The following is a 24,284-nucleotide window of genomic DNA, read 5'->3' as shown; positions in this document are numbered from 1 at the left end:
ATGCTCTGCAAGTATCTATTAGATACATTTGGTCCATAGTTAAGATTAAGTCTGATATTTCTTTGTTGATTTTCTGTCTGCGTAATCTGTTTATTGCTGAAAGTGGGGTATTAGTCTCCATCTTTTATTGTATTAGAGTCTATCTCTTTTGCTCTAATAAGCACTATCATATCTCTTGGTGCTCCAGTGTTGAGTGTATATATATTTGCAATTGTCATATTATCTTGCTGAATTGAGCCCTTATCATTATATAGCTAGCCTGTCTCTTTTTATAGCTTTTTTTTCTTGAAATCTATTTTTCTGATATAAGTATAGTTACTCCTACTCTTTTTTTGGTTTCTATTTGCATGGAATATCTTTTTGCATCTTTTTAGTTTTGAGTTTAGGTGTCTTTCTAGGCGAAGTGTATTTCTTATAGGAAACAGATCACTGGGTCTTGTTTTTTAGTCTATTCTGCCGCTCTGCGTCCTTTGATGGGGAGTGTAGTTTACTTACATTCAGTGCTATTACTGGTAAGTAAGGACTCACTCTAGCCATTTTGTTATTTACTTTTTGATTGTTTTGTGGTCTTCTCTTCCTTTCTTCCTTCCTGTATTCCTTTTCGTGAAAGTGACTTTCTCTGGTTGTCTGTTTTAATTTCTTACTTGTTTATTTTTTGTGTAGCTGTTGTAGGTTTTTTGGTTTCTGGTTACCATAACACTTGCAAATAACATCATATAACCCATCATTTTAAACTGTTGACAAGTCAACACTGATTGTAAAAATAAACAAACCAACAAACAAGCAAAAAATAAAATGCTACTCTTTAGATTCATTCCTGATTTTAACTTTTTGTTGTTTCTACTTATTATACTGTCTGTTCTTTGAAAAGTTGTTGCAGTTATTATTTTTGATAGGTCCATCTTTTAGTCTTTTTGCTCAAGATACGAGTGATTTTCATAGCAGAATTATAGTCTTATAATATTCTGAGTATCTGTGTGCTTACTATTACCCATGATTATTTTACCTTAAGATGACTTCTTATTGTTTCTTAACGTCCTCTATTTTTTTTTTAAACTGAAGAACTCCCTTTAGCATTTCTTGTAGGACCAGTCTGGTATTGATGAATACCTCAGTTTTTGTTTGTCTGGGTAAGTATTTTTCCTTCATGTTTGAAGGATATTTTCACAGGAGGTATATTCTAGAATATGAGTTTATTCCTTCAGCCCTTTAAATATGTGATTCTCTCTTCTGGCTTGTAAGGTTTCCACTGAAAAGTCTGCTGTGAGATGTAGCGGAGCCCCTTTGTATGTTGTTTCTTTAATCTTGTGGCTTTTAGGATCTTTTCTTTATCCTTGGCCTTTGGGAATTTGATCATTCAATGTCTCGAAGTAATTTTATGTAGGTTAAATCTGCTTGGTGTTCTCTAACCTTCTTGTACTTGAATATCAGTATCTTTCTCTAGATTTGGAAAGTTCTCTGTTATTATTCCTTTGAATACATGTTTTACCCTGATGTTTCTCTCTACTTCTACTTTAAGACAAACAACTCTTAGATTTTCCCCTTTGAGATTATTCTTTAGATTTTGTAGGTATGGTTCTAAATTTGTCCTATTTTGCAAAGGCATGAATACCTGAGACTGGGTAGTTTATAAAGAAAAGAGGTTTAATTGGCTAATAATTCTGCTGGCTTTACAGGAAGCATGATGCTAGGATCTTCTCAACTTCTAGGGAGGCCTCAGGAAGATTACAATCATGGTGAAAGGTAAAGTGGAAGCAGGCACGTCGCATGGTGAAAGCAGGAGCAAGTTAGAGAGAGTGAGAGAGGGTAGGTGCCACACACTTTTAAATGACCAAATCTTGCAAAAACTCAGTCTCACGAAGATAGCACGTAGCCATGAGAGATCCTTCCCCATGATCCAAACACCTGCCACTTGGCCCCATCTGCAGTATTGGGGATTGCAATTCAACATGAGATTTGGACAGGAACAACTATCCAAAGTATATCAGCTTTGTATTTTTAAGTTCTTTTTTCTTTTTTCTCCTCTGACTGTGCATCTTCAAACAGCCTGTCTTCAAGCTCACTAATTCTTTCTTCTGCTTGATCAATTCTGCTGTTGAGAGGCTCTGATGAATTCTTCAATTTGCCAATTAAACTTTTCAGCTCCAGGATTTCTGCTTGACTTTTAAAAATTATTTCAATTTCCTTGTTAAATTTATCCGATAAGATACTTATTAACACTTCCTTATCTGTGTTTCCTTGAATTCCATTGAGCTTTCTCAAAAAGGCCATTTTGAATTCTCTGTCGGAAAGATCACATATCTCTGTCACTCCAGGATTGGTCACTGGTGCCCTAGTTAGTTTGGTGAGTTCATGTTTTCCTAGATGGTCTTGATGCTTGTATATATTTTTTCAATGTCTGGGCAACCAAGAGTTATTTATTGTAGTCTTTGCAGTCTGTGCTTGTTTGTATCTGTCCATCTTGGAAAGGCTTTTTGAGTATTCAAAGGGACTCAAGTGTTCTGCTCTAAGTCTTTGGTCACTGCAGCCATGTCTGTCTACATTAGGGGGCATCCCAAGCCCAGTAACACTATGAATCTTGTAGATTCATAGAGGTACCACCTTGGTAGTCTTAGGTAAAATCTGAGAAAATCCTCTAGATTGACAGGCAGAGACTCTTACTCCCTTTCCGTATTTCTCCCCAGTTGGATGAGCCTCTCTCTGTGCTGAGCTGCCTGGAGCTGGGGAAGGAGTGATACAAGCACTCCTGTGGCCATCACACGGGTACTGTGCTGGGTCTGACCTGAAGCCAGTACAGCACTAGGGGGTCTTGCCCAAGGCCTGTGGCTCCACAGCCTTGTTACCACCAATGTTCACTCAAAGACCAAGGGCTCCTCCATCAGCAGGCGATAAACCCAGTCAGGCTTGTGTCACTCCCTTCAGGAAAGAGAGCTCCCCCTAGGCCTAGGGTGGGACCAGAGATGCCATCTGGGAGATAAGGCCTGGTTTCAGGAACCTAAGGAATCTACTTTGTGCCCTTTTCTAGTGTGGCTGAGTTAGCACCCAAGCCATGGGACAAAGTTCTTCCCACCCTTACCTCACCTTTCCCCAAGCAGAAAGAGTCTCTCCCTACGGCCACCAGGGAGAGAGTGAGTACTGCCTGGCTACCACTGATGTTCACTCAGTGCTCAAGGGCTCTTCAGTAAGCTGTGATAAATGACGCCAGGCCTAGGTCCCTACTTTCAGGGAAGTCGGCTCCCCTCTGGCCCAGGGTGGGTTCGGAAATGCCCTCCAGGAGCCAAAGCCTAGAATAGGAGACTCCAGGAACCCACTTCTTGCTTTAACCCCCTGTGGCCCAGCTGGCACCCAGGCTGCAAGACAAAGTACCCATTACCCATCCCTCTTCTTCCTCAAGCAGAGTCTCTTCCATGACCACCAGAGCTGAGAATGTTCTGGGTCACAACTGAAGCCAGAGTGGTACTGGATCTCACCCTGCAGCAAGTACTATCTGGCTACTGTTGATGTTTATTCAAAGCCCAAGTACTCTTAGTCAGCAGTTGATAGATCCTACCAGAACTGATTCCTTTTCTGGGGCAGAAGGAAACCCCAGAGGGCAATAGGTTCCCTTCTAGTCCAAGGTATGTCTAGACATGTCATTGGGAGCTAGGGCCTGGAATGTGGGCCTCAGGACTCTGCATGGTATCCTATTCAGCTGTGGCTGAGCTTGTATCCAACTTTTAAAAGAAAGTCATTTTTACTTTTCCTTCTCCTCTCTTTAGAGGGAAGGAGTCTCTTCCAGAACTGCAAACTGTACTGCCTGGGGTTGGGGGACGGGTGACACAAGCATTCCATTTCCACCTTACGTAATGTATCACTAGGTCATGTGCACCCCAGGTCCACTGGTTCCAAGCCTTGCAAGCACCAAGACTTGCCCAGGAATTGCAGTCCTTGTGGCCTACACTGCCTTCCACGTGCATTTAGAATATCCCATAGCACTTTAGTCTGCAGAGGTGTGGCTAGCTGGAACTCGGGTTCTAGCTGCTGAGATGGATGATTCCTCTCTGGTAGGACTGGTCTAAATGCTCCCTCCATAGGTGCCAGATGAATTCTGCCCTGTATTGCTTTCCACTGTGACAGGCAATACTAAGTTCGATGTAAAGTTTTACAGTCACTATACTCTCCCTCCCTGAAACACACAAATTCTCTCTCTACACCAGGTGTCTGCTGCTGGAGAATGGGAGAGGGGTGGTGTCACAATTCAAGACTGTCTTTCCTACCCACTTCACTGCCTCTTCCCTTGAAGATGTTACAACCAGGTTCTGTGATTGCTCATCTGATTTTTGAATCTTATGGAGGGGCTTTTCTGTGTGGATAGCTGTTCAGTGTGGCGTTTCTGCAGGGAGAGTGATCACTGGAGGATTGTATTTGGCCATTTTTCTCTGTATGTCTCATATACGTTTTAAAAATGAGATTCAACTATGTATGGTAGTTTTTTTAAGCAATTTTTTTACTCAATATTTTGTAAGTATCTTTTCATGTAAATAAATGTCTATATCATAATTTTTGACATAGTAGCATAGTAGGATGTATGAAAAACTTTGTTGTGGATGTTTATGTTCTTCCTAATTAGTTGCTGTTATAAATAATATTCCCATAAACCTCTCATTATATACGAGATATACAGCTATCATATACTGTATTGTATGTATTGTATATGGTCTCAGGTACTATACGTATACAGCTATCTATCTATTTGAATACTGTCCAGTTAATTTCTCAGGCTATGTTCCTAGAAGTACAAATCCAAGAATAAAGCATGCATATTTCTCAGGACGCTCTAGAGATATAACCAATAGGATGTGTATACACATACACATACGCCCGTGTGTATATACACGATGTATATACATCGTGTGTGTATATATGTAAAGAGATTTATTATAAATAATTGGCTTATTCAATTATGGAAGCTGACAAGTCCCAAAATCTTCATGATGATTCAGCATGTTGGAGATCCAGGAGAGCCAATTGTGTAGGTTCTAGCCTGAGTCTGAGGGCCTGAGAACCAGGAGAACCAACGTAGTTCCATCTGAAGGCTGGCAGGCTCAAGATCCATCAAGACTAGATGTTTCAATTTGGATCCAAAAGCAGGCAAAAAAACGATGTTCCAGTCTGAAGGTGATCAGACCAAAGGAATTCTTTCTTTCTCAGAGGAAGATCAGCTTTTTTGTTCTAGTCAGACCTTCCACTGATTGGATGAGGCCTACACACATTGAGGATGGCAATCTGCTTTACTCAGTTTAGCAATTTAAATGTTAAACTCATCCAACATCACCCTCACTGAAACATCTAGAATAATGTTTGTTCAAACATTTGAGCAACCTGTGGCCCGATCAAATTGACACATGAAATGAACCATCATGGCATGTGAACAATTTGAAGGTTTCTGATTTGTATTTCCAAGTTGGCTTCCGGAAGTTCTGTAGTAATTCAAAAGTCACAAACTAGCTGGAATGTGTCCACTGTTCCTCATCCTTGCCAACACTCATATTATCTAATTCTTTGTCAATATACAACCAATCCTCATTATTCATAAATTCTGTATTCTTGAATTTGCCTACTCATTAAAATGTATTTGAAACCCCAGAGCATTTTCCTGGTCATTCATGAGCCTTCAGAGTGGCAAAGAATTTGACACATTTTCAACTAAAGCCGAACAAAGCAACACTCTGCCTTCTTGTTTCAACTTTCTTATTGTAAACAAGCATCTCTTTTAGGTCAATTTAGTGCCAAAATTTTTGTATTTTTGTGTGTTTGTTGGTGGTTTTGCTGTTTAAAATGGCCCCCAATCCCAGTGCTAAAGGGCTGTCTAGTGTTCCTATGTGTAAGACAGCTGTAATGCGTCTTCTGGAGAAAATACGTATGTCCAATAAACTTCATTCAGGGCTGAGTTATAGTGCTGTTGAGCATGATGTTAATGTTAATAAATCAACACTATGGTACATCCAGAAAAAGCAAGTGAAAATTTGTTTGTCTGTATGTGAGGCAGCTCTGGAAAAATGCTAAGTAACATCTATAGTCCATTTCAGGGTGATGCCATGAAAAAGATGGAAAAGCAGCTAACTTTTTAGATTTATGAGATGACAAGTTAAAAAAAAAAGGAATAGTAGATAACCTTGTTGTGAAGCTAAATGCCAAAGAAATTTATGTTCACGTAATCCAGGGTTAGGAAAATGTTAAACCCTTCTCAGTTACTCTATATAATAAAATGAAATTATATTAATATATTAATCATTTGACAAAAATGTCACTGAAATCTTGCAGGTGTTGTATTTTATATTTCCTTTAAAAGCAATGCCTCAGTATTCACTACTTTAGTATTCTCAGCAACTTTATAGGACATAATTACTGTGAATAATGAGATCAATTATATGTGAAATGTGATTTCCTCTTCTTTTAAGTTGCATATCTTTATTATTGATAAAATTAGACTTTTCATGTTTATTAACTGTATCATCTTTTTTGTCAAGAGGCAGTATAGTGTAGCAGTTAAGAATGTGTACACTGTCAGACATGATCTTTTAGCTTTTTCCTTCCTTAATATCAAGAAATCTGTGTTCCAAACATTTTCTGCCACATATGTTATTGCTTTATTACTTTCTGAGTTTTTCTTTTCATAAACAAAACGAAGGTGCGATTATTTTTAATTCCAACATTGTGGAGTTTACAATCTGTAAAATGAGGCTGATATATGTCAGATCAACTCTAAATTTATTCCTACCACATACATTTTGTGAATCAATAACTATTATAATCTTTCCCAGAGGCAGAACATAATTGATGGGATGCATTCATGCGGTATCTACTATCTGTGATTCTGTCCTGAAGGACTGATATGTCTGAAGAATTTTGGCATGTTATATTCCTAGGAGTTGTTTTATGGATATATAAATAATATTTAAATTGTTGGGCGAGCCTAATTTTCTAATTTTCATGTTGACTCAGATTAGCAAATGAAACTGGGACTCATTTCATCAAGTAACTATTCCAATTTTTGTTCTATATTATAGAATGGATTTGGATTCATTTTTCTTCTGTTCTTTATGTCTTCTCCTGCCTTTAATTATGCAGAGGTGATTATCCTGAAGACAAATCGATATGTTTACTTCTTAACATAGTTGACAATCACATAATCACTGCTAATAAGTAATTTTTCGTAACTTTAGCTAAAGAAAAATACAATCACCAAGACTTAAGATGGCCATTTACAACTAAAGTCAAAAGAATATTTAATGTATAGAAGAGATAAAGTTAGCAGAACAAAGCCATTTTATGGCATAATTCATAACTATTTTCTGAAGATGTTAATTTTTAAATCTGGTCTTCTGTATCTTTCCAGCCAACAAATTGTTTTAGCTGTTGTTCAAACTTGCTTCCTTAAATTCCAGCCCAGCCATTATACTCACTAGATTATGCTCAGATATATCTAGCCCATCACAACACATAAGTTCCCAGAAGAAACCAATCCAGATTTAGAATATTTTCTTAGGATTTTTTTAGAATTATTAATGAAGCTTTTATTTAAATGGTTGGATATCATTGAAAAAATATATATTCTAGAAGAGGAATTATGATCTGAATGTATTAATATATATATTCTAGAAGAGGAATTATGATCTGAATGTATTAATATATATATTCTAGAAGAGGAATTATGGTCTGAATGTATTAAACTGTATCATTTCTGGCTGCCCAGTATTTTTTGAACTCCTTGTCTATATTTTGATAATTCTCCATACTTAAAGCTTTGCTTTTTCGAAGGAGAATCTAGAAAACTCACTTTTCTAAACTCCTTTGCTTCTCAGCTGAGGGCATAGCATTCACACTCTGGAAGACTGATTCCAAAGTAAGCAACATGAAAGTGTAGCATTCATTTTTCTGGAAAGCGTGGTAGCTGGAATATGCAACTTTTTGTGATAGAAATTTCTTTCTTGGACCAAATCTCTGTGTGCTCTTGGATGTTCAGTTCTGTTTCCTTGGCCCATCTATATCCCTTAACAAATTCCTTCCTAGATTAGGCAGAATGTACTTTTTGGTTTGCAAATTAATAATAAAAAATTGAGGATTTTCTTTTTTTTTTTTTTTTTTTTGAGACAAAGTCTGGCTCTATCACCCAGGCTGGAATGTAGTGGCCCTATCTTGGCTCACTATAGCCTCTTCCTTGCAGGGTGCAAGCTCAAGCTATCCTCCCTTCTCAGCCTCCCAAGTAGCTGAGACTACAGGTACATACCACCACACCTGGCTAATTTTTGTATTTTTGGAAGAGATGGAGTTTCACCATGTTGCCCAGTCTGGTCTCTAACTCATGAGCTCAAGCGATCCACCCACCTTGGCATTGCAAAGTACTGGGATTACAGGCATGAGCCACTGTGGCCAAAGATTTTTAATCAAAATAGCATACATATAGCTTTTCAAAAATAAAAGCTTTATAATAAACATCAGATAAATTCCCACCTTTCTTTATTTCCAGTCCCATCACTCAGAGACATTAATTTTTAACAAATTTACTTGAGTCTTCTGGCATTTCTCCTTCTTCCGTATCAAAATTATATATGTACATCACTTTTTCTTGATTTGTCACATTTAGATATCACTTATTGCCTTACAAATTTCTCTCTTTTGCACTAACCTCTCTTCCTTTCTTCTATCTCCTCAATATCTTATAAAATATTTGCTTAAGTTATTGTCAGTATTTACTGTGTAGTTATTGTTTATGAATAAGTTAAGTGTATATTATTATTGTACTTTACTTTTTTTCAGCCTTTTGCTACTCTTGGAATTCATAATTGCCTTATTCTCTTTCTTGTTTTGTCAGAATTTCGCTATACCCTTACAAATTCTGTGTCAAACAAACTCACCACTATTATTTCCTCAAATGTACAAAGAAATACAATAATTTGGAAACCTTGCCTCTTGCTATAAACAAAATGTTTGTGTCCTCCCAAAATACGTATATCGAAACCTAATGGTCAATATGAGGCTATTTGGAGGTAAGACCTTTGGGAGATGATTAGTTCATGAGGGCAGAGGAAGCCCTTCTGAATGGGATTAGTGCTCACATAAGAGATACCCCAGTGATCTCCCCTTCCCTTTCTACCAAGTGAGGTTATAGTTGATGAACCAGGAAGAGAGCCCTGTCAGACACTGGATCTGCCAGAGCATTAATCTTAAACTTTCCAGCCTCTAGAACCATGAGAAATAAATTTCTATTGTTTACAAGCCATCTAGTCTACTGTATTTTTGTTATAGCAGTCCAAATAAACTAAGACATCCCTGGAGTCTTAGTTTTGACCCATACCGGTTACTTTCTAGCCTAAGTCATGGCTGTCTTGGCAAAACTCCACTTTGTAGCTCTCTGGTCCTCTATGTTCTAGACACCAATCTACCTCTTTCTTGTTCTTCTACCACATTGCTAGGACACATCTTATAGTGACTTCCTGAAAATGTACATAGAGGATTTTGAGTCCTTGCACTTTTGCAAAATTATTTATTCAATTCTCAGTACTTGATCATTTGGGTATAAAATTGAATCTGTTTTTTTCCCATATGATTTTTCTATGAGCAGCAAGTCTCCTTTTTATTAAAAAAAATCAATTTCTCTTGTTAATTATCTTTCTGTTTTTTATTTTAAACAAATCAATTATTAACTCATGGCCATAATAAAGTGGATATAACTGATGTTTACATTTTTAGTGAGCATTTTTATATATAAGTATATTTTGCCATCATTACAAGGAGCTAAATATTTTACTATGTCAAATTTATAAAATATTCTACGTGCCATCAAAATAATCTGAATATTAATTGATAGCTTTTTGGCTATCTTCTTCAAGACCCAAGACAATTTAGTGAACCATGAGAAAAATTGGACTTATGATTTGATAGCTATTGTCAGCTGGGAGGATTAAAACTGTTTTGAATATTATCATTTTTAATAAAATCTACCAGGGAAATCCTGAGATTTACAGGTGTTATGAAGACTTCTTAGAGGCTTTTGTTTATATCTCGATTTTACTCTCCTCCTTTTTTTTAATCAATATCTTACACAGGCATTGAATTATGTGTGTTATCACCACCTCTTCCACTTGATTGTGAACTTGAAAAGAATTAGATATTTGATAATTTATTTTTGTATTTACCTGAGTGGCTACCATTTTACTTTGCTCAGGTGTTTAATCAATGTCTATAGAGTTAAGTCGTTAAGTAAATCTTTGGTTGGCCAGGTGCAGCAATGTGATAGCACTGTCCCTGTGAAGGAATAAAAAATGGAAGTTGCATGGAAAAAGATACTGACTTAAATAATGGGACAAAAACGTACACAGAGCATAGGTAAATATAAGAATACATCTTTTAAAAATATATCTGAAAATTTTACAATAATTTAATACTTTCAAGGTCCTTGGAAGACACTTTTAAATAATACAAGAAAGATATTGATTTTTAACCAACAAGGGATTTGATTAGTGCCTTGTTCTTGTTAAGATTAGAGCAACACCTTAAATTCAAAGAATTTTCTCTCATAAACACCTTTTTAAGGAACCATATAGGCCTTTTGAAGCTCATCCATCCAAGCACTTGGGGTTGAGATGCATTAGCAGGTTGGAAAGTTAACTTTTTTTTTATGGATAGAAAAAAGATGAAAAAAATGACTGAAGGAATCCGAGTAGAACTAAATATGTTAATTAGAGGAGAAAGTTAAAAAAACAGAGTGCAGAAGGATCACCTAGGTCTTGGGATCAGCATCAGGATTAACCATGCAGAGGAATTTAATTCATCCGGGAAATCCAGCTGAGATTTGACAGCTCTCTCATTATCTCATGTGTTTGCTCATCCAGCAAAAGAACTGGTTCATTATAATTTTTTATAACATTGAGATGAAGCATTATAAGATTTAACTCTAGACATAACACCTATTCAAATTGCTATATTTCCTGGCTTACCTGTTTCTCTTAATCTTCTTGCCTGCTAGGAAAAAGTCAAGTTCCTTGAGGGCAAGACTTGCACACACACACAAACACACACACACACACACAGAGAACATTTATTTATTTATTCGCTGTAAGCCAAACTGTATCCAACTTTATTAAAGGTATTTTTCATAAACAATCACGGTGTTTCAGGTAGGACATGGACAGACAGTTTACAGTATGCAACAACTTTCAAACTCTCTTCTTCAATGGGCTAACATAATCAGAAAGCCACTATAAAATGCAGTGAAGTCTTCATTTGATGTTCTAAAGAGGAAAATTTAGAATGAGGATAGGCATTTCCCATTTAGCATGTTGTTAAACAGCTTTTCCCAAGTTGACCCGGACTTTCAGGAAGTGAAATGAAAATGGCAGAATTTATCTGAAGACCTACAATCTAGAAATGGAATCACTGTTCTTTGGTGGGGCACCGTCTCACTGGAAAGTCCAGATTGCTTGACATACTGGTAACCAATTATTGAGGGTCAGGACCCAAAAAGTGACTGGGTTTAAGGGAGTTAAGCCTATGCTGAAGGTGGAAAGAGAGAAGAAACGTTAAAGTGAATTTGTTTTTCTACACCACGAGCGTTTGTGCCGAGTTGGATATGTGTATTAACGTCAGGGAATCTCTCCTCCTGGGAGCCAAGAGGAAGTCTCAAAACTAGAAGGGAAAGGTGTTTTCCCCACATCAATCCAGCTTCAGTGACATTCTGCTAGTGGCATATGGCCCTTCCCCAAAACAACAATAAAGTGTTCTGTGAGCTAACAGCATAGCTTAAATCCTGCATTTTTATAAAACTTGATAAAAAATAGTATTTCAAATTGTACAGTCACCGGAAGTCCATAGTTATTAAAAAAATGCACACACCACTTGTCATCTCTCAACACCTTTAGCTTTCTGTGCCTGGTCTGTTTTGACATCCTTGTTTATTGCAAAGTTATTTCCATCCTTACCAACACACGTTTCTATCTTTTCCCTTTATATGAACATTCTCTCTTCTTTGTAGGGGCTTTTCTGGCTTGGGCTCTAGCTTTGGAGAAGGAGGTCTAGCAGACAACCTTGTGGATCTTCTCTGTGGTCCATCCTTAACCTTGGTCCATCCTCCAGCCTTTCTCTTGTGTGTGGTGGCAACAGCCGCGAAGCACAGGCACTGGCTGCATGGATGCAGCTACACGTGAGGTTTGGTGGGTCCAGAAGTCATTCTCACCTTTACACACTGCTCGCGTGGCATTTAAAAGTATTATTTGATGTTGACTAAAGTGGAACGTTTCTTCTATTTCTTACAGATTTCCTGTTTGGTTATTTACAAGTTGTTATTATGTAGATCTGAAGTTCAGTGGTTATAAAAATTTGTTAGAAGGAACTGAACTGAACTGTTTAGAATAAGACAGTGAATGTTTTCCCTGGATCAGTTAGTTCAGGTGGGGGACTGTGGCAATGAAGAAGGGTCTCATTACAGCTACTGGTTTGTTTTCCCCTCACATCAAACAATTTTTTGTACTGACATGAACTTTACCCTAATCTCAACTAGGTGGGCTGCAAATCTGAATGATTCACAGCCATTTATCAACAAGTCTGAATAAGCAGCTTAGCGTCATGACTCTGGGTCAATACTATAATGTTTGCAGAGGGACCACACATTATCAAAGTCAATGATCAGACTTGTTAAGCAGTAAGGTGAAGTTTAACACTGAATAAAAAATTCCTAATTCCTTCTCTCATCTATTAGCTTCTCCTAAATGTTCCAAATTTGAAAACTAAAATATATTTTGTGTACTCTTAAAAGTTTAATATGTTCCCCAACCTCCCATATTTTAACTAAAAGAGCCAACTGAGAGGCAGATACATTGACTAAGTAATAAATCATCATGATTAATACCTCAAAATCACTTATTATTTAAAAAACTCTTGTCATGCTACTCTATGAAAATTATTTGTAACACAAAACTGACTTTGGAGAACTAGCTAAGCCTTTCCTTCTAATTTTTCTGCTCCAGTAGGCATGTTGTGAGATTCCGACCTAGTAGTAAATTAATGATAGACATTGAGATAACAATCTTTAAAAATTAGGTACTGAAATAAATGAATAAAAAAGTTCTGTGGTCTAAATGATATCAGCAATTTTCAAATTTATACTCTTAAATTTTTAGAATGATCAAGAAAATAAAAGCTTATTTTCTTTTTAAGGATGATTCCTTAAATTCAGAAAATAAACGCTGTTCATAGAAAAAATAAAATTATAAAGAATAAAACTAAATGACCTACTCGTTCTTGATAAGAATATAACTTGGTATAATTTTTTATTTAAATTGATGCATTATAATTGTATATATGGGGTACAAAGTGACGTTATGATTTTTTTAAACACAATGTGGACCAGAGTGGGCTTCCTGGAAAGTATCTTGGAGGCTGGGGAAGCTGGATGTGCAACTCCAGGTCTCTTTTCCTCTTGGAGAATACATGGGCTTCAGGGAATCCTCTCCATGTGGCCTTGTGTCTATTTGTGGGGAGAGGAAGGGGTGGTGCCATCAAAGTGAAACCTTCTGATGCAACCTTCATCTAGTTCTGTGGTCCATGAAGGTGTCCACATGGACATTTTATATATAAGAATATATATTTACATAAGTATATATAAATATATATTTTTAAATTTTTTAAAAAATAAAAATGTAAATATCTATTCATAGATACTGCCTATTACTCTGTAAAGATGTTATACCAAGAAAATTAAACTTGCGCAAGATGGCAGAATAGGAAGTCTTAGGCTTCACTACTTCCTCCCAACAGGAAGTTTAACTAGCAACTATCCACAGACAAAAAAATCTTTGTGAAAACCCCAATGCTTGAGAACAAGCCTTGACCAAATGTTTTAAGTAGTTAAGTCGTTTTGAATCTTTTGATGTAAGAAATCTTCCCTCCACCCTACTCTGTTTTGATATATGGAGATGTGCCCTATATCAGTGTTTAGATATTAGGATTTGGTTTGGATTTCATTTATTGATATGCCATTCTGCCAACTAGCGATGCGTTTTGAATATGATGTACATATAAATAATTAAGATACAAATAAAATATATAAAATAACCTTGTAAGTGGGCATTCTTTTTGATGATAAACTAAAGCATTTTGTAAAGATAATGCATAAACTTCCCTCCAAAAATTAGTCATGTTTCAAGAATGTTCGATTTTTTTAGGATTCAAAATAAAAGAGAGAAAGATATTTGGCTTCTGAGCAGGAACCTTTGTAGTATGAGCATCAAAAGACAGAATTAAATACAGTGATGCTGAGGAAGGCAAGAAGATTTTTGTTTAGAAGTGTCCCCAGTGTCACATCATGAAAAAGAGGGACAAGAACAAGACTGGGCCATATCTCCATGGTTTCTGGGCAGAAGACAGGTCAGGCTGCTACGTTCTCTTACACAGATGCCAACAAAAACAAAGACATCAGCTGGGGAGAGGAGACACTGACAGAGTATTTGGAGAATCCCAAGAAGTACATCTCCGGAACAAAAATGATCTTTGCTGGCGTTAAGAAGAAGACAGAAAGGGTAGACTTGAAGCTTATCTCAAAAAAGTTACTGATAAGTAATAATTGGTCACTGCCTTATCTATTACAAAAAAGAAATGTCTCGTGACTCTTTTATGTGTACCATAAATTAACTGGTCTCATACACCAGAATCCAGATCATAAATGACTGACAGGATCTTTTTGTTGGGGAGTCCTTCTTTAAGTAAGACTGGCTTGTGGTTAAATAAATATAATCAGTTTTAAAAATTTTGATAGTAATTCTAATCAGTAAATGCTATCACTCTCTTCCCTCTCAGCAAAATGGGCATACAAGGAACATACCTCAATGTAATAAAAGCTTATGTGACAAACCCACAGCTAACCTGATATTGAATGGGAAAAAGTTGAAAGCATTCCCTCTGAGAACTGGAAAAATAGGATACCCACTCTCACCACTTCTCTTTGATGTAGTACTGGAAGTCCTAGCCAGAGCGATCAGACAAGAGAAAGAACGAAAGGGCATTCAAATTGGTAAAGAGGAAGTCAAACTGTAGCTGTTTGCTGATGATATGATAGCATACCTAGAAAACCCCAAAGACTCCTCCAAAAACTCCTAGAACTGATGAAAGAATTCAGCAGAGTTTCCAGATGCAAAATTAATATACACAAATCAGTAGCTCTCCTATACACCAACAGTGACAAAGCCGATAATCAAATCAAGAACTCAACTCCCTTTACAATAGTCACAAATATATATATAATACTTAAGAATATACCTAACCATGGAGGTGCAAGACCTCTACAAGGAAAACTACAAAACGCTGCTGAAAGAAATCGTAGATGACACAAACAAATGGAAACACCTCCCATGCTCATGGATAGTTAGAATCAATATTGTGAAAATGACCATGCTGCCAAAAGCAATCTTCAAATTCAACGCAATTCCCATGAAAATACCACCATCAATCTTTACAGAACTAGAAAAAACAATCCTAAAATCAGGTAACATTTTGTGGTAAAAATTTTGTGAAAATGATTTTGTGTTCTCAGTGAGGCACGTGATACTGCTTTGCTTCATTACTGGTGGTGTGAATTTTTATCATTTTCGCAGAGTGATTCTATGCAGTTCCTTCACTATATAGTTTATAAATATAAATATGTATCCAGGTGTCTAACAAATTTTTACCCACTTGATTTAGCATTTTTGATGATTCATTTCTTTTCTTTTTTTTGACTTTTATTTTAGGTTTGGAGGTACACATGAAGGTTTGTTACATAGGTAAACTTGTGTTACATGGGAATTTGTTGTACAGATTATTTCATCACCCAGGTATTAAGCCTAGTATCCAATAGTTATATTTTCTGCTCCTCTTCCTCCTCCCACTCTTTACCCTCAAGTAGGTCCCAGTGTCTGTTGTTTCCCTCTGTGTTCATGAGTTCTCATCATTTAGCTCCCATGGATACGTGAGAACATGTGGTACTCGGTTTTCTGTTCCTGTGTTAGTTTGCTCAGCCATTGTGGAAAGCAGTATGGCAATTCCTTAAAAAGTTAAAAGCAGAACTAGCATTCATTTCTTAGTAAATTATTACTCTGATAGTTACTAAATGGTGATTCTTTTAATTATCACTCCTTTCAATTATACTGGTTGGCCTTCTATTTTAATGTTCAGATTTCTCTTCCCCACTTAAAAACTCATGCATTCACTCACTTTTTGTGTATCACCACGAAATCATGGAATCCTTTCTTATTCAATGGGTTATAATCTATTACTATCATTATTTCTTTTAATACTAAAATTATTTCATTTTCCAGCTGAGCACAGTGGAGCAAGCCTATGATCCCAACATTCTCGGAGGCCAAGGTGGGAGGCTTGCTTGAGCCCAGGAATTTGAGAACAGCCTTGGCAACATAGTGAGACCCTGTCTCTATAAAAAAATAAAAAAATTAGCTAGGCATGGTGGTGTGCACCTGTAGTCTCAGTATTTGGGAGGCTGACAGGTCAAGACCCTGTCTCAAGAAAAAGAAATTTATTGCATTTTCAGCTCGTGGGAACCTCTTCATGCTAGCTCCTATGACCTTTTGACAATACTTCTTCAACCATTTCTTTTTTAGTACCTTCTAACACAAAAAGATCTTCTAGGCTTGCCTTGCACTTTTTCTATTTCAGTCATTTCTCTAAGGAAAGCTGAATCATTCTAAAAAGAATTTTATTTACAAACAAAGATCTAAGTACTAGATATTCTCATTGCTACTAAGGTATCATTACTTCTAGACCTCTCTGAAGGTAGAGATGAGAAAGAGATGTATCTTCACAGACACACACATGCACGGACACTTACATCTATATCTATTTCTATATTTTTAAAGAATAAGTTTACATTGATTTTTCCAGTCACAGTATAACATTACAGGGTTCATTTTGGCTTACATTCTTTTCACATTTGGACCTGATTCCACAGGACTTGCTGGCCCAAGACTCCACAAGAGAAGTGGACAACAGATAACCAATAAACATTTCTGACGCGAAGAAGAAAGAGGAAGTGAAGGAAAACCCATGAGGGCTTTGAAAGGATCCACAGTCCCAGTACTTTATTCCCACCCACAATTCCTTCAAAGATAGTTACTTTCAACTCTTTCGCTGGTGTTTTTGTTCTGTTTTGTTTTTTCGGGTGGAGTCTCGCTCTGTTGCCCAGGCTGGAGTGCAGTGGTGCCAGCTCGGCTCCCGGCCACCTCCGACTCCCGGGTTCAAGCGATTCCCCTGCCTCAGCCTCCCGAGTAGCCGGGACTACGGGCACGATGCCCGGCTAATTTTTTGTATTTTTAGTAGAGATGGGGTTTCGCCGTGTTCGCCAGGATGGTCTCGATTTCCTGACATCATAATCCGCCTGCCTCGGCCTTCCAAAGTGCTGGGATTACAGGTGTGAGCCACCGCGTCTGGCCTCTTCTCTAGCTGTTTTTTTAAAAAGCTGGTACTTACTTCCATGCTGATACTCTTTCTTCTTGATGTAAAAAAATTTCAGGACCGGGCACGGTGGCTCACGCCTAGAATCTCAGCACTTTGGGAGGGTGAGCGGGCAGATCACGAGGTCAAGAGATGGAGACCATCCTGGCCAACACAGTGAAACCATGTCTCTACTAAAAATACAAAAATTGGCTGGGCATGGTGGCACATGCCTGTAGTCCCAGCTACTCGGGAGGCTGAGGCAGGAGAATCACTTAAACCCAGGAGCTGGAGATTGCAGTAGGCCGAGATCATGACGCTTTACTCCAGCCTGGCAACAGAGCGAGACTCCATCGCACAACAACAACAACAAAAAAAAAAAAAAAAGGAAGAAAAAGAAAAAATTCAGATATAATCTGAATTATATCTGTAATTATATCTGTAATTATATCTTCAGATATAATCTGAATTATATCTGTAATTATATCTTCCCACTGTAGGAAACTATTTCACTCTTTTATACCGCTGGACTTTCTCTCCTTCTTTCTGATAACATCATTAAATCATTTCTTTTCATTGCCTCAATATATGTTGTTTAAAATATTATGAACATTTAGCTAAGCCACAAAGAATAGTATTGTTATATTTATTTTCTTACAAAAAAACTTGTTTTCCTTATAGTTAATAATTTTCCCCACCTTTTTTGGATTTTTTTTGTATTTATATATGTCTGTTACTAAGATACACTGTATATCTGTTCCTAAGTTCAATGCCAAACTCTTTGACTGAACCGTATGTTTTCTTTCAACACACTCCGTCACACTAAGTAAACTAACACATTTTTTTTTCTTGGTGGCAACCCCACAAGCAGTCATTGTCTTCCTATCCCAATAAGCACCATTTGCTCACCAGGCCTTTTACACAGTTGTTCCTTTGGGGCCAGTACCAATCTTAGACCTGAACAACCAAGATCCCTGCCCTGTACTTTGGGGAACCTCTAACCCTCATCTACTAGGTCCTCCCCAAGAGAGAAAAATCTGTGCAGTTAACCAACGGAACATTGCCACCTAGAACTAATGTACCATCTTCTAAGCCAGTTCTATATCTGAAGGACCCCGGAATTCACAACCCAGTGGTTTGAATGTGTCCTTCAATAGTTCATGTGTTGGAAACTTAATCTCTCTGCCCTTGTGAATGAATTAGGCTATCTTGGGAGTAGATTCATTATTAAAGGAGTGTCTTGATTATAAAAGCAAGCTTTCCTTGGCTCTCTTGTTCTTGTCTCCTTGCCATGTGATGCCCTTCACCATTTTATTATGCAGCCAGATGCTGGCACCAGGTACTTGGATGTCCCAGACCCAGAACCATGCGCTAAATAAACGTCTTTCCTTTATAAGTTACCCAGTCTGTGATATTTAGTTACAGCAATAGAAAATGGAACAAGATACTGCCCAAGGGGCCTCAAGTTGGCATCTGCGGCCTGAGTAATTGTTTTCTCCAAGTCCATTTTTGTGAGCATAGACTGTGCCATTTGTATGTACTTGTTTAAGGATGGCCAATGAGTAGCAGCTGTGTGTTGAGGCAGGAAATGGAACACAATATGGGATGAATATTGGACTTGTGAGTTGGGGTGCAGCTGTGGGGGTTAAATATGCTTTTGTCTCAGACTGCACTCATCTTAAAGTGGACCAGCCTGGGACTGTTCTTCACCATTTCCTGGGAAGTCTTTTATTGTTTGATTCACTGTTTCTTGGTACCATATATGTGAGATATTTTTTTTATTCCCTTGGGTCTATTTTCAAGCCTTTCTCAGTCTTCCTTTTGCACAGGATACTGACCTCTATGGTTTCTTGTTTGGCTCTGTCAATGATGGGTACTGACTGGAGCTGGCAGCTTGGAAAAGAGGAAGTTTGAAGGATTTATTATTCTAGCTTGTGCCTTGAGAGGGGGCTGCAGGTTGGCTGTGTTTTACGCTAAAGGCCACGTCTCTTACCAGGTAAACGTTCCTGGCAAACTCTTGTCTTTGGTAATTGCTCCTGTTCCTGTTTCTTTAGGACTAGTGATTGTAATAGCTTCAGACAGTTGCTAGCCTCAGGCTACCATATCGTCATCCCTTTATCAAACTTCCATCTTCACCCAGTTTGTAAGATCTCTGTGAGTGTAAGATCTCAGTTTGACAAATATGCCATTTATCTTTTTTCTTGATTTACATTCTTATTTTGGTGGGGATCATCGTTAAATTCACCAATAGTTTTCTGTGAAAGGACATATGGATAGTACCATTTTTGATACCTCAGATCTGAAAATGTCTTTATTTTACCCTCATTTCTGATTAATCTGGGCTGGGCAAAGAATTCTAAGTTTAATATATTTTTCCTCTTGGATTTTTGAAGAGGTGTTTTCCATTTTCCTCTCCCTTCTTCTGTTGTTGTTAATCAGACCAATGCAAGGCTGATTTCTGACCTTTTTAATAAAGTAATGATTTTTTTTCTGTAGGGTTTTTATGTTTACTTCTTTGCTCTGGGTGTTCTGGGATTTCTGAAGTCTCTACTTCGTGTGGATCTTTTTTCGCTATGTTGGAAACTCAGGAGATGCATTCTATGTGGAAATTTTGTGTTACATTTTCTGTTTTTGAGTATTGCTGTTTTGAACATTAGACTTCTTATACTCATACCCTAATTTTCAATTTTCTCCATAGTTTTATTCTTTTTAAAAAAAGCTAGATCCTATGAAATTTCCTTAATTATATCTTTCAGAATTTGTATTAAAACTTTTATTTATGTGTATATATTTGTTAATTATATATGTCAAATTGATTGAGCCATTGGTTGGCCAGATATTTAGTTAAATACTATTTCTGGGTTATCCATAGGGGTATTTCTTAATGAGATTAATTTTCAAATTAATATACTGAGTAAAGCAGATTGTCCTCCTCATTGTAAGTGGGTCCTGTCCAATTTGTGGAAGGACTGAATAGAGTAAAATGCTAAGTAAGAGAGAACTTGCTCTCTCTGCCTAACTGGGTGTGAGCTGGGACACTGGTCTTCTGCCTTTAAACTTGGACTTGAGCCAAAACTTACACCATCGGCTCTCCTGGTTCTCAGGCCTTTGATTTGAACTGGGACTATACTACTGGCTTTCCTAGGTCTCCAGCTTGCCAACCATAGATCTCGAAAATCCTCAGCCTTTCAGCCTTTGTAATTGTGTGTGCCAATTTCATAGTAAATCTCTTCATACGTGTGACTGTGTGTGTGTGTCCTATTGGTGTCTTTGAAGAACCCAAACTAATACAGATTTTTATATATGCATGTTTTGCGTTTCTAAAGCTCTTGTATTATTTTCTCAGTATCTCTTTTTGGCGGCTTGTTGCTCTTATTTTATAAACACTATATCTTATATCTCTGTGGAAGTTAATGATCTATTTTTTTCCTTTTATATTTTATTCTATTCCCTGAATTGTCTCTTTCTCCTAGAATTTCATTGTTTGTTTTGGCTTTTTTATTTTGCATCAGAGGCATAAATACCTGATGAGCTTTTAATGCCTGCTCGTATTTAAGAAAGAATCACTATAATATTGATTAGAAGTTCTGCAAGTATAGGCGGGACTTACCGACTGCTGAGCTTACTGTAAGGTGCATTAGGAGCTCTCCAAAAGTGAGTATTTATAGGTCTTTTTTGATAGGCTACTCAGTTTCCCCAGAAGGGAATCTTTCTTGCTTTGCTCTTGGGGATGAGGCTTATTTCCAGTATTTTGAGAGCCATACAAGTGAAAAGGGTTAGAGGGTGTCATGGACTGAATGTTTGTGTCTCCTCTAAATTCACATGTTCATCATTCTAATGTGGCTGTATTTGAAAGGGCTTTATGAGGTTATTAGATTAAATAGGGTCATAAGGTTGGTGCCCTGATCTAAGAGGATTAGTGTCCTTATAAGAAGAGACACCAGACAGCAATTGCTCACACTCTTACTCTCTCTCTCCCGCATGTGAGGACAGAGTGAAAAGTTGGCCATTTGGCCAGGCATGGTGGCTCACGCCTGTAATCCAAGCACTTTGGAGGCCAAGGCGGGAGGGTCACCTGAGGTCAGGAGTTCAAGACCAGCCTGACCAACATGGTGAAACCCCACCTTTATTAAAAAAAAAAAAAAAAAAAAAGCAAATTAAAAAAAAAAGAAAAGTTGGCTATTTGCCAAAGAGCACTCAACAGAAAGCAACCCTTCTGAATTTTGATCTTGGACTTCTAGCCTCCAAAACTGTAAGAAAATTAATTTCTGTTATTTAAGTCACCTACTCTGTGTGTTTTTTTTTTAATGGTAGCCTGAGCAGACTAACACAGTGCGTATCTATGTCTTTCTCTTAGTACCACTCTTTTTAACATAGTGTTTTCATGCCTCATATGTTACCTTGGTTGCACACAATGTTCTTGGATCTGTTGTCTTATCTCTATAAGGCTGAACTTTGAATTTCTGCCAAGGAAAGGACGAGAGTGTATGTCTGGTTGTGCAGTATGTAGGTGTGATGTGAAGGTCTAAGTGCCACATCTAAATGCTTTCCACAGATCCACCTGTTTTTAGCCCCACTCTGAACACTTCCCATTGGACAGAGGACTCCAATTCACGCATGTCTGGGGTTTTACAGATTGAATTACCTTGTTTCTTGGAAAATTTGTTGCCATCTTTTTCTATTGTTGTTTCCTGTCCTGTCTCTTTCTCTTGGAAATGTATGTCTTTTAAAATGTTCTAGTTGTTCATGGTGAAACCTCGTCTCTACTAAAAATACAAAAATCAGCTGGGTGTGGTGGCGCATGCCTGTAGTCCAAGCTACTCGAGAGGCCGAGGCAGAAGAATTGCTTGAACCCAGGAGGTGGAGGTTGCAGTGAGCAGAGATCCCGCCACTGCACTCCAGCCTGGCAAGAGAGTGAGACTCCATCTCAAAAAAAAAAAAAAAAAAAAAAAGTTCTAGTTGTTGTTTTCCTGATTGTCATTTTATAACAGTCGTTTTAATGAGGTACTTTGTAGGAACTGGACACCAAAATATCATGGACTTGATTAATTCCATGATAGTTATCCCATCCTAGAGAGCCACTTCTTCAGACCACATCTGCAATAGATCGCAGAATGAACAGCAGGGACAGAGGAAGAGATCAAATTGGCTGAACACCTAGAATAGGGACGGGAAGTAGGAAGCCTGTGCCCCGAGATAAAGCCAATATTTAGAAACCAGACTCATGGAAATCAGCTGGCCAGACAGTGTTAAGAAACACTGATAAAGAACAAATGAGGGCTTTCAGCTGTCTCTGAGCCATCGTGAATGACTCCCCCCCACCACCTTCCTCCTGCCTAATACCAGAGGGGGTGGGGAAACCACAAGGAAGCTGGAGGAGGACATGTAAGCAGACGATGCCTCTTTTCCAAGTCACATGAGAGCTAGACAGCCTACAAAGGGGAAAAGGGAAAGAGGAACACTATATTAGGTAAAGTGCTAGAATTTTAGGAATAATTGATACTGACTCTTTAAATGCCAAAATGAGACTGCTTAGAGAATAAAAGTGGACTAAAGGGCTATGCACTCCGTACAAAATGTATTTAAGAGGATCACTAAGACAAAAATAACAATATCAGCAAGTTGAACACAGGAAACTGGGTGGAGGCTGGTTTAAAAACATTTTTCCAGAGCGCTAACTGAACCACAACATTTCACTCTTTCTTTCCGACCACAGTTATGCTGTAATGACATCATGCATTGGGTGACCAACCAGAGGCTATAAAGTGAGTAGAGTTATGGTTTAGCTACAGTTCCTTCAATCAAGAGAATAACATTTGCCTTGCAGGTTATTATGCAGATCAGAGAAATTGTCTTAGAACCATGCCTAGCTCTCATTAATGACAGTTGTTGATAATTCAATATAAAGACAAAACACAATAAAACTGAACATGTAAGCACAAAATAACTAGAAGGGTTTAACTCATTAGCAAGTGAAGAATTTGAGAAACATGTTACAAACCTGGAAGTGCCGAGTTAACTTATCACAAATGGAGCCTCTATAACCAAAAGGCAGAAGGGACAATTTCAGCAGTTTGCTCAAGTCAGAAAGGAGACGACTGATATATCACACTTTCTTATCATTCATTAGGAGGTTCTGTGTGACGGGCTGTGCGGGTCAGGTTCTGTGTGACGGGCTGTGCGGGTCAGGTTCTGTGTGACGGGCTGTGCGGGTCAGGTTCTGTGTGACGAGCTGTGCGGGTCAGGTTCTGTGTGACGGGCTGTGCAGGTCAGATTCTGTGTGATGGGCAGGAAAAGAGATCGCAAGTTTGAAACTTTTCCCTTTGTTTCAGCCTTTAAATACTGCCAGGGTATGGCTCATTAAAAGAAGACAAAGCAAAGTCAACAAATATAATTTTTACATTTTAGTCATATAGGAAACTTGATGCAGAAATTTTCAGAGGACATTTTTCAAATCATAGATTTCTTAGAATTAAAGGCCTCTAAAGAAACCAACTTTTCAGATCCTTTATGACTCCCAAGATTGAATTTTCTACTCATATGTCAAGACACTGAACATATTTGTCTTAAAACCTCAGGGAGAGAAAACAAGTTTATTATTGATTTGTTCAAGGAAGTGGTAGTGCAAATTCAAGTGAGTTATGTGTGTAGTGGGGGTGCCAGTGCGGTCTGCAGCTGAGTGCCCTGCTGGAGCTAAAACATGACCAGGCATGTCTGGGGGACAAGTGGGACTGATTCACCAGAAATCTATTTATATTAGGAATGAAACACCTCCTAGGACATGACTCATCCTAAAGGGAAGAGGAGTCAGATGTATGGGGCTGGTT

The sequence above is a fragment of the Aotus nancymaae genome, unplaced genomic scaffold (genome assembly GCF_030222135.1).
Source record: "Aotus nancymaae isolate 86718 unplaced genomic scaffold, 86718_ANA_hifiasm-v0.15.2.pri h1tg000019l, whole genome shotgun sequence".
NCBI classification, from domain to species: Eukaryota; Metazoa; Chordata; class Mammalia; order Primates; family Aotidae; genus Aotus; species Aotus nancymaae.
This window is presented reverse-complemented; position numbering follows the sequence as displayed.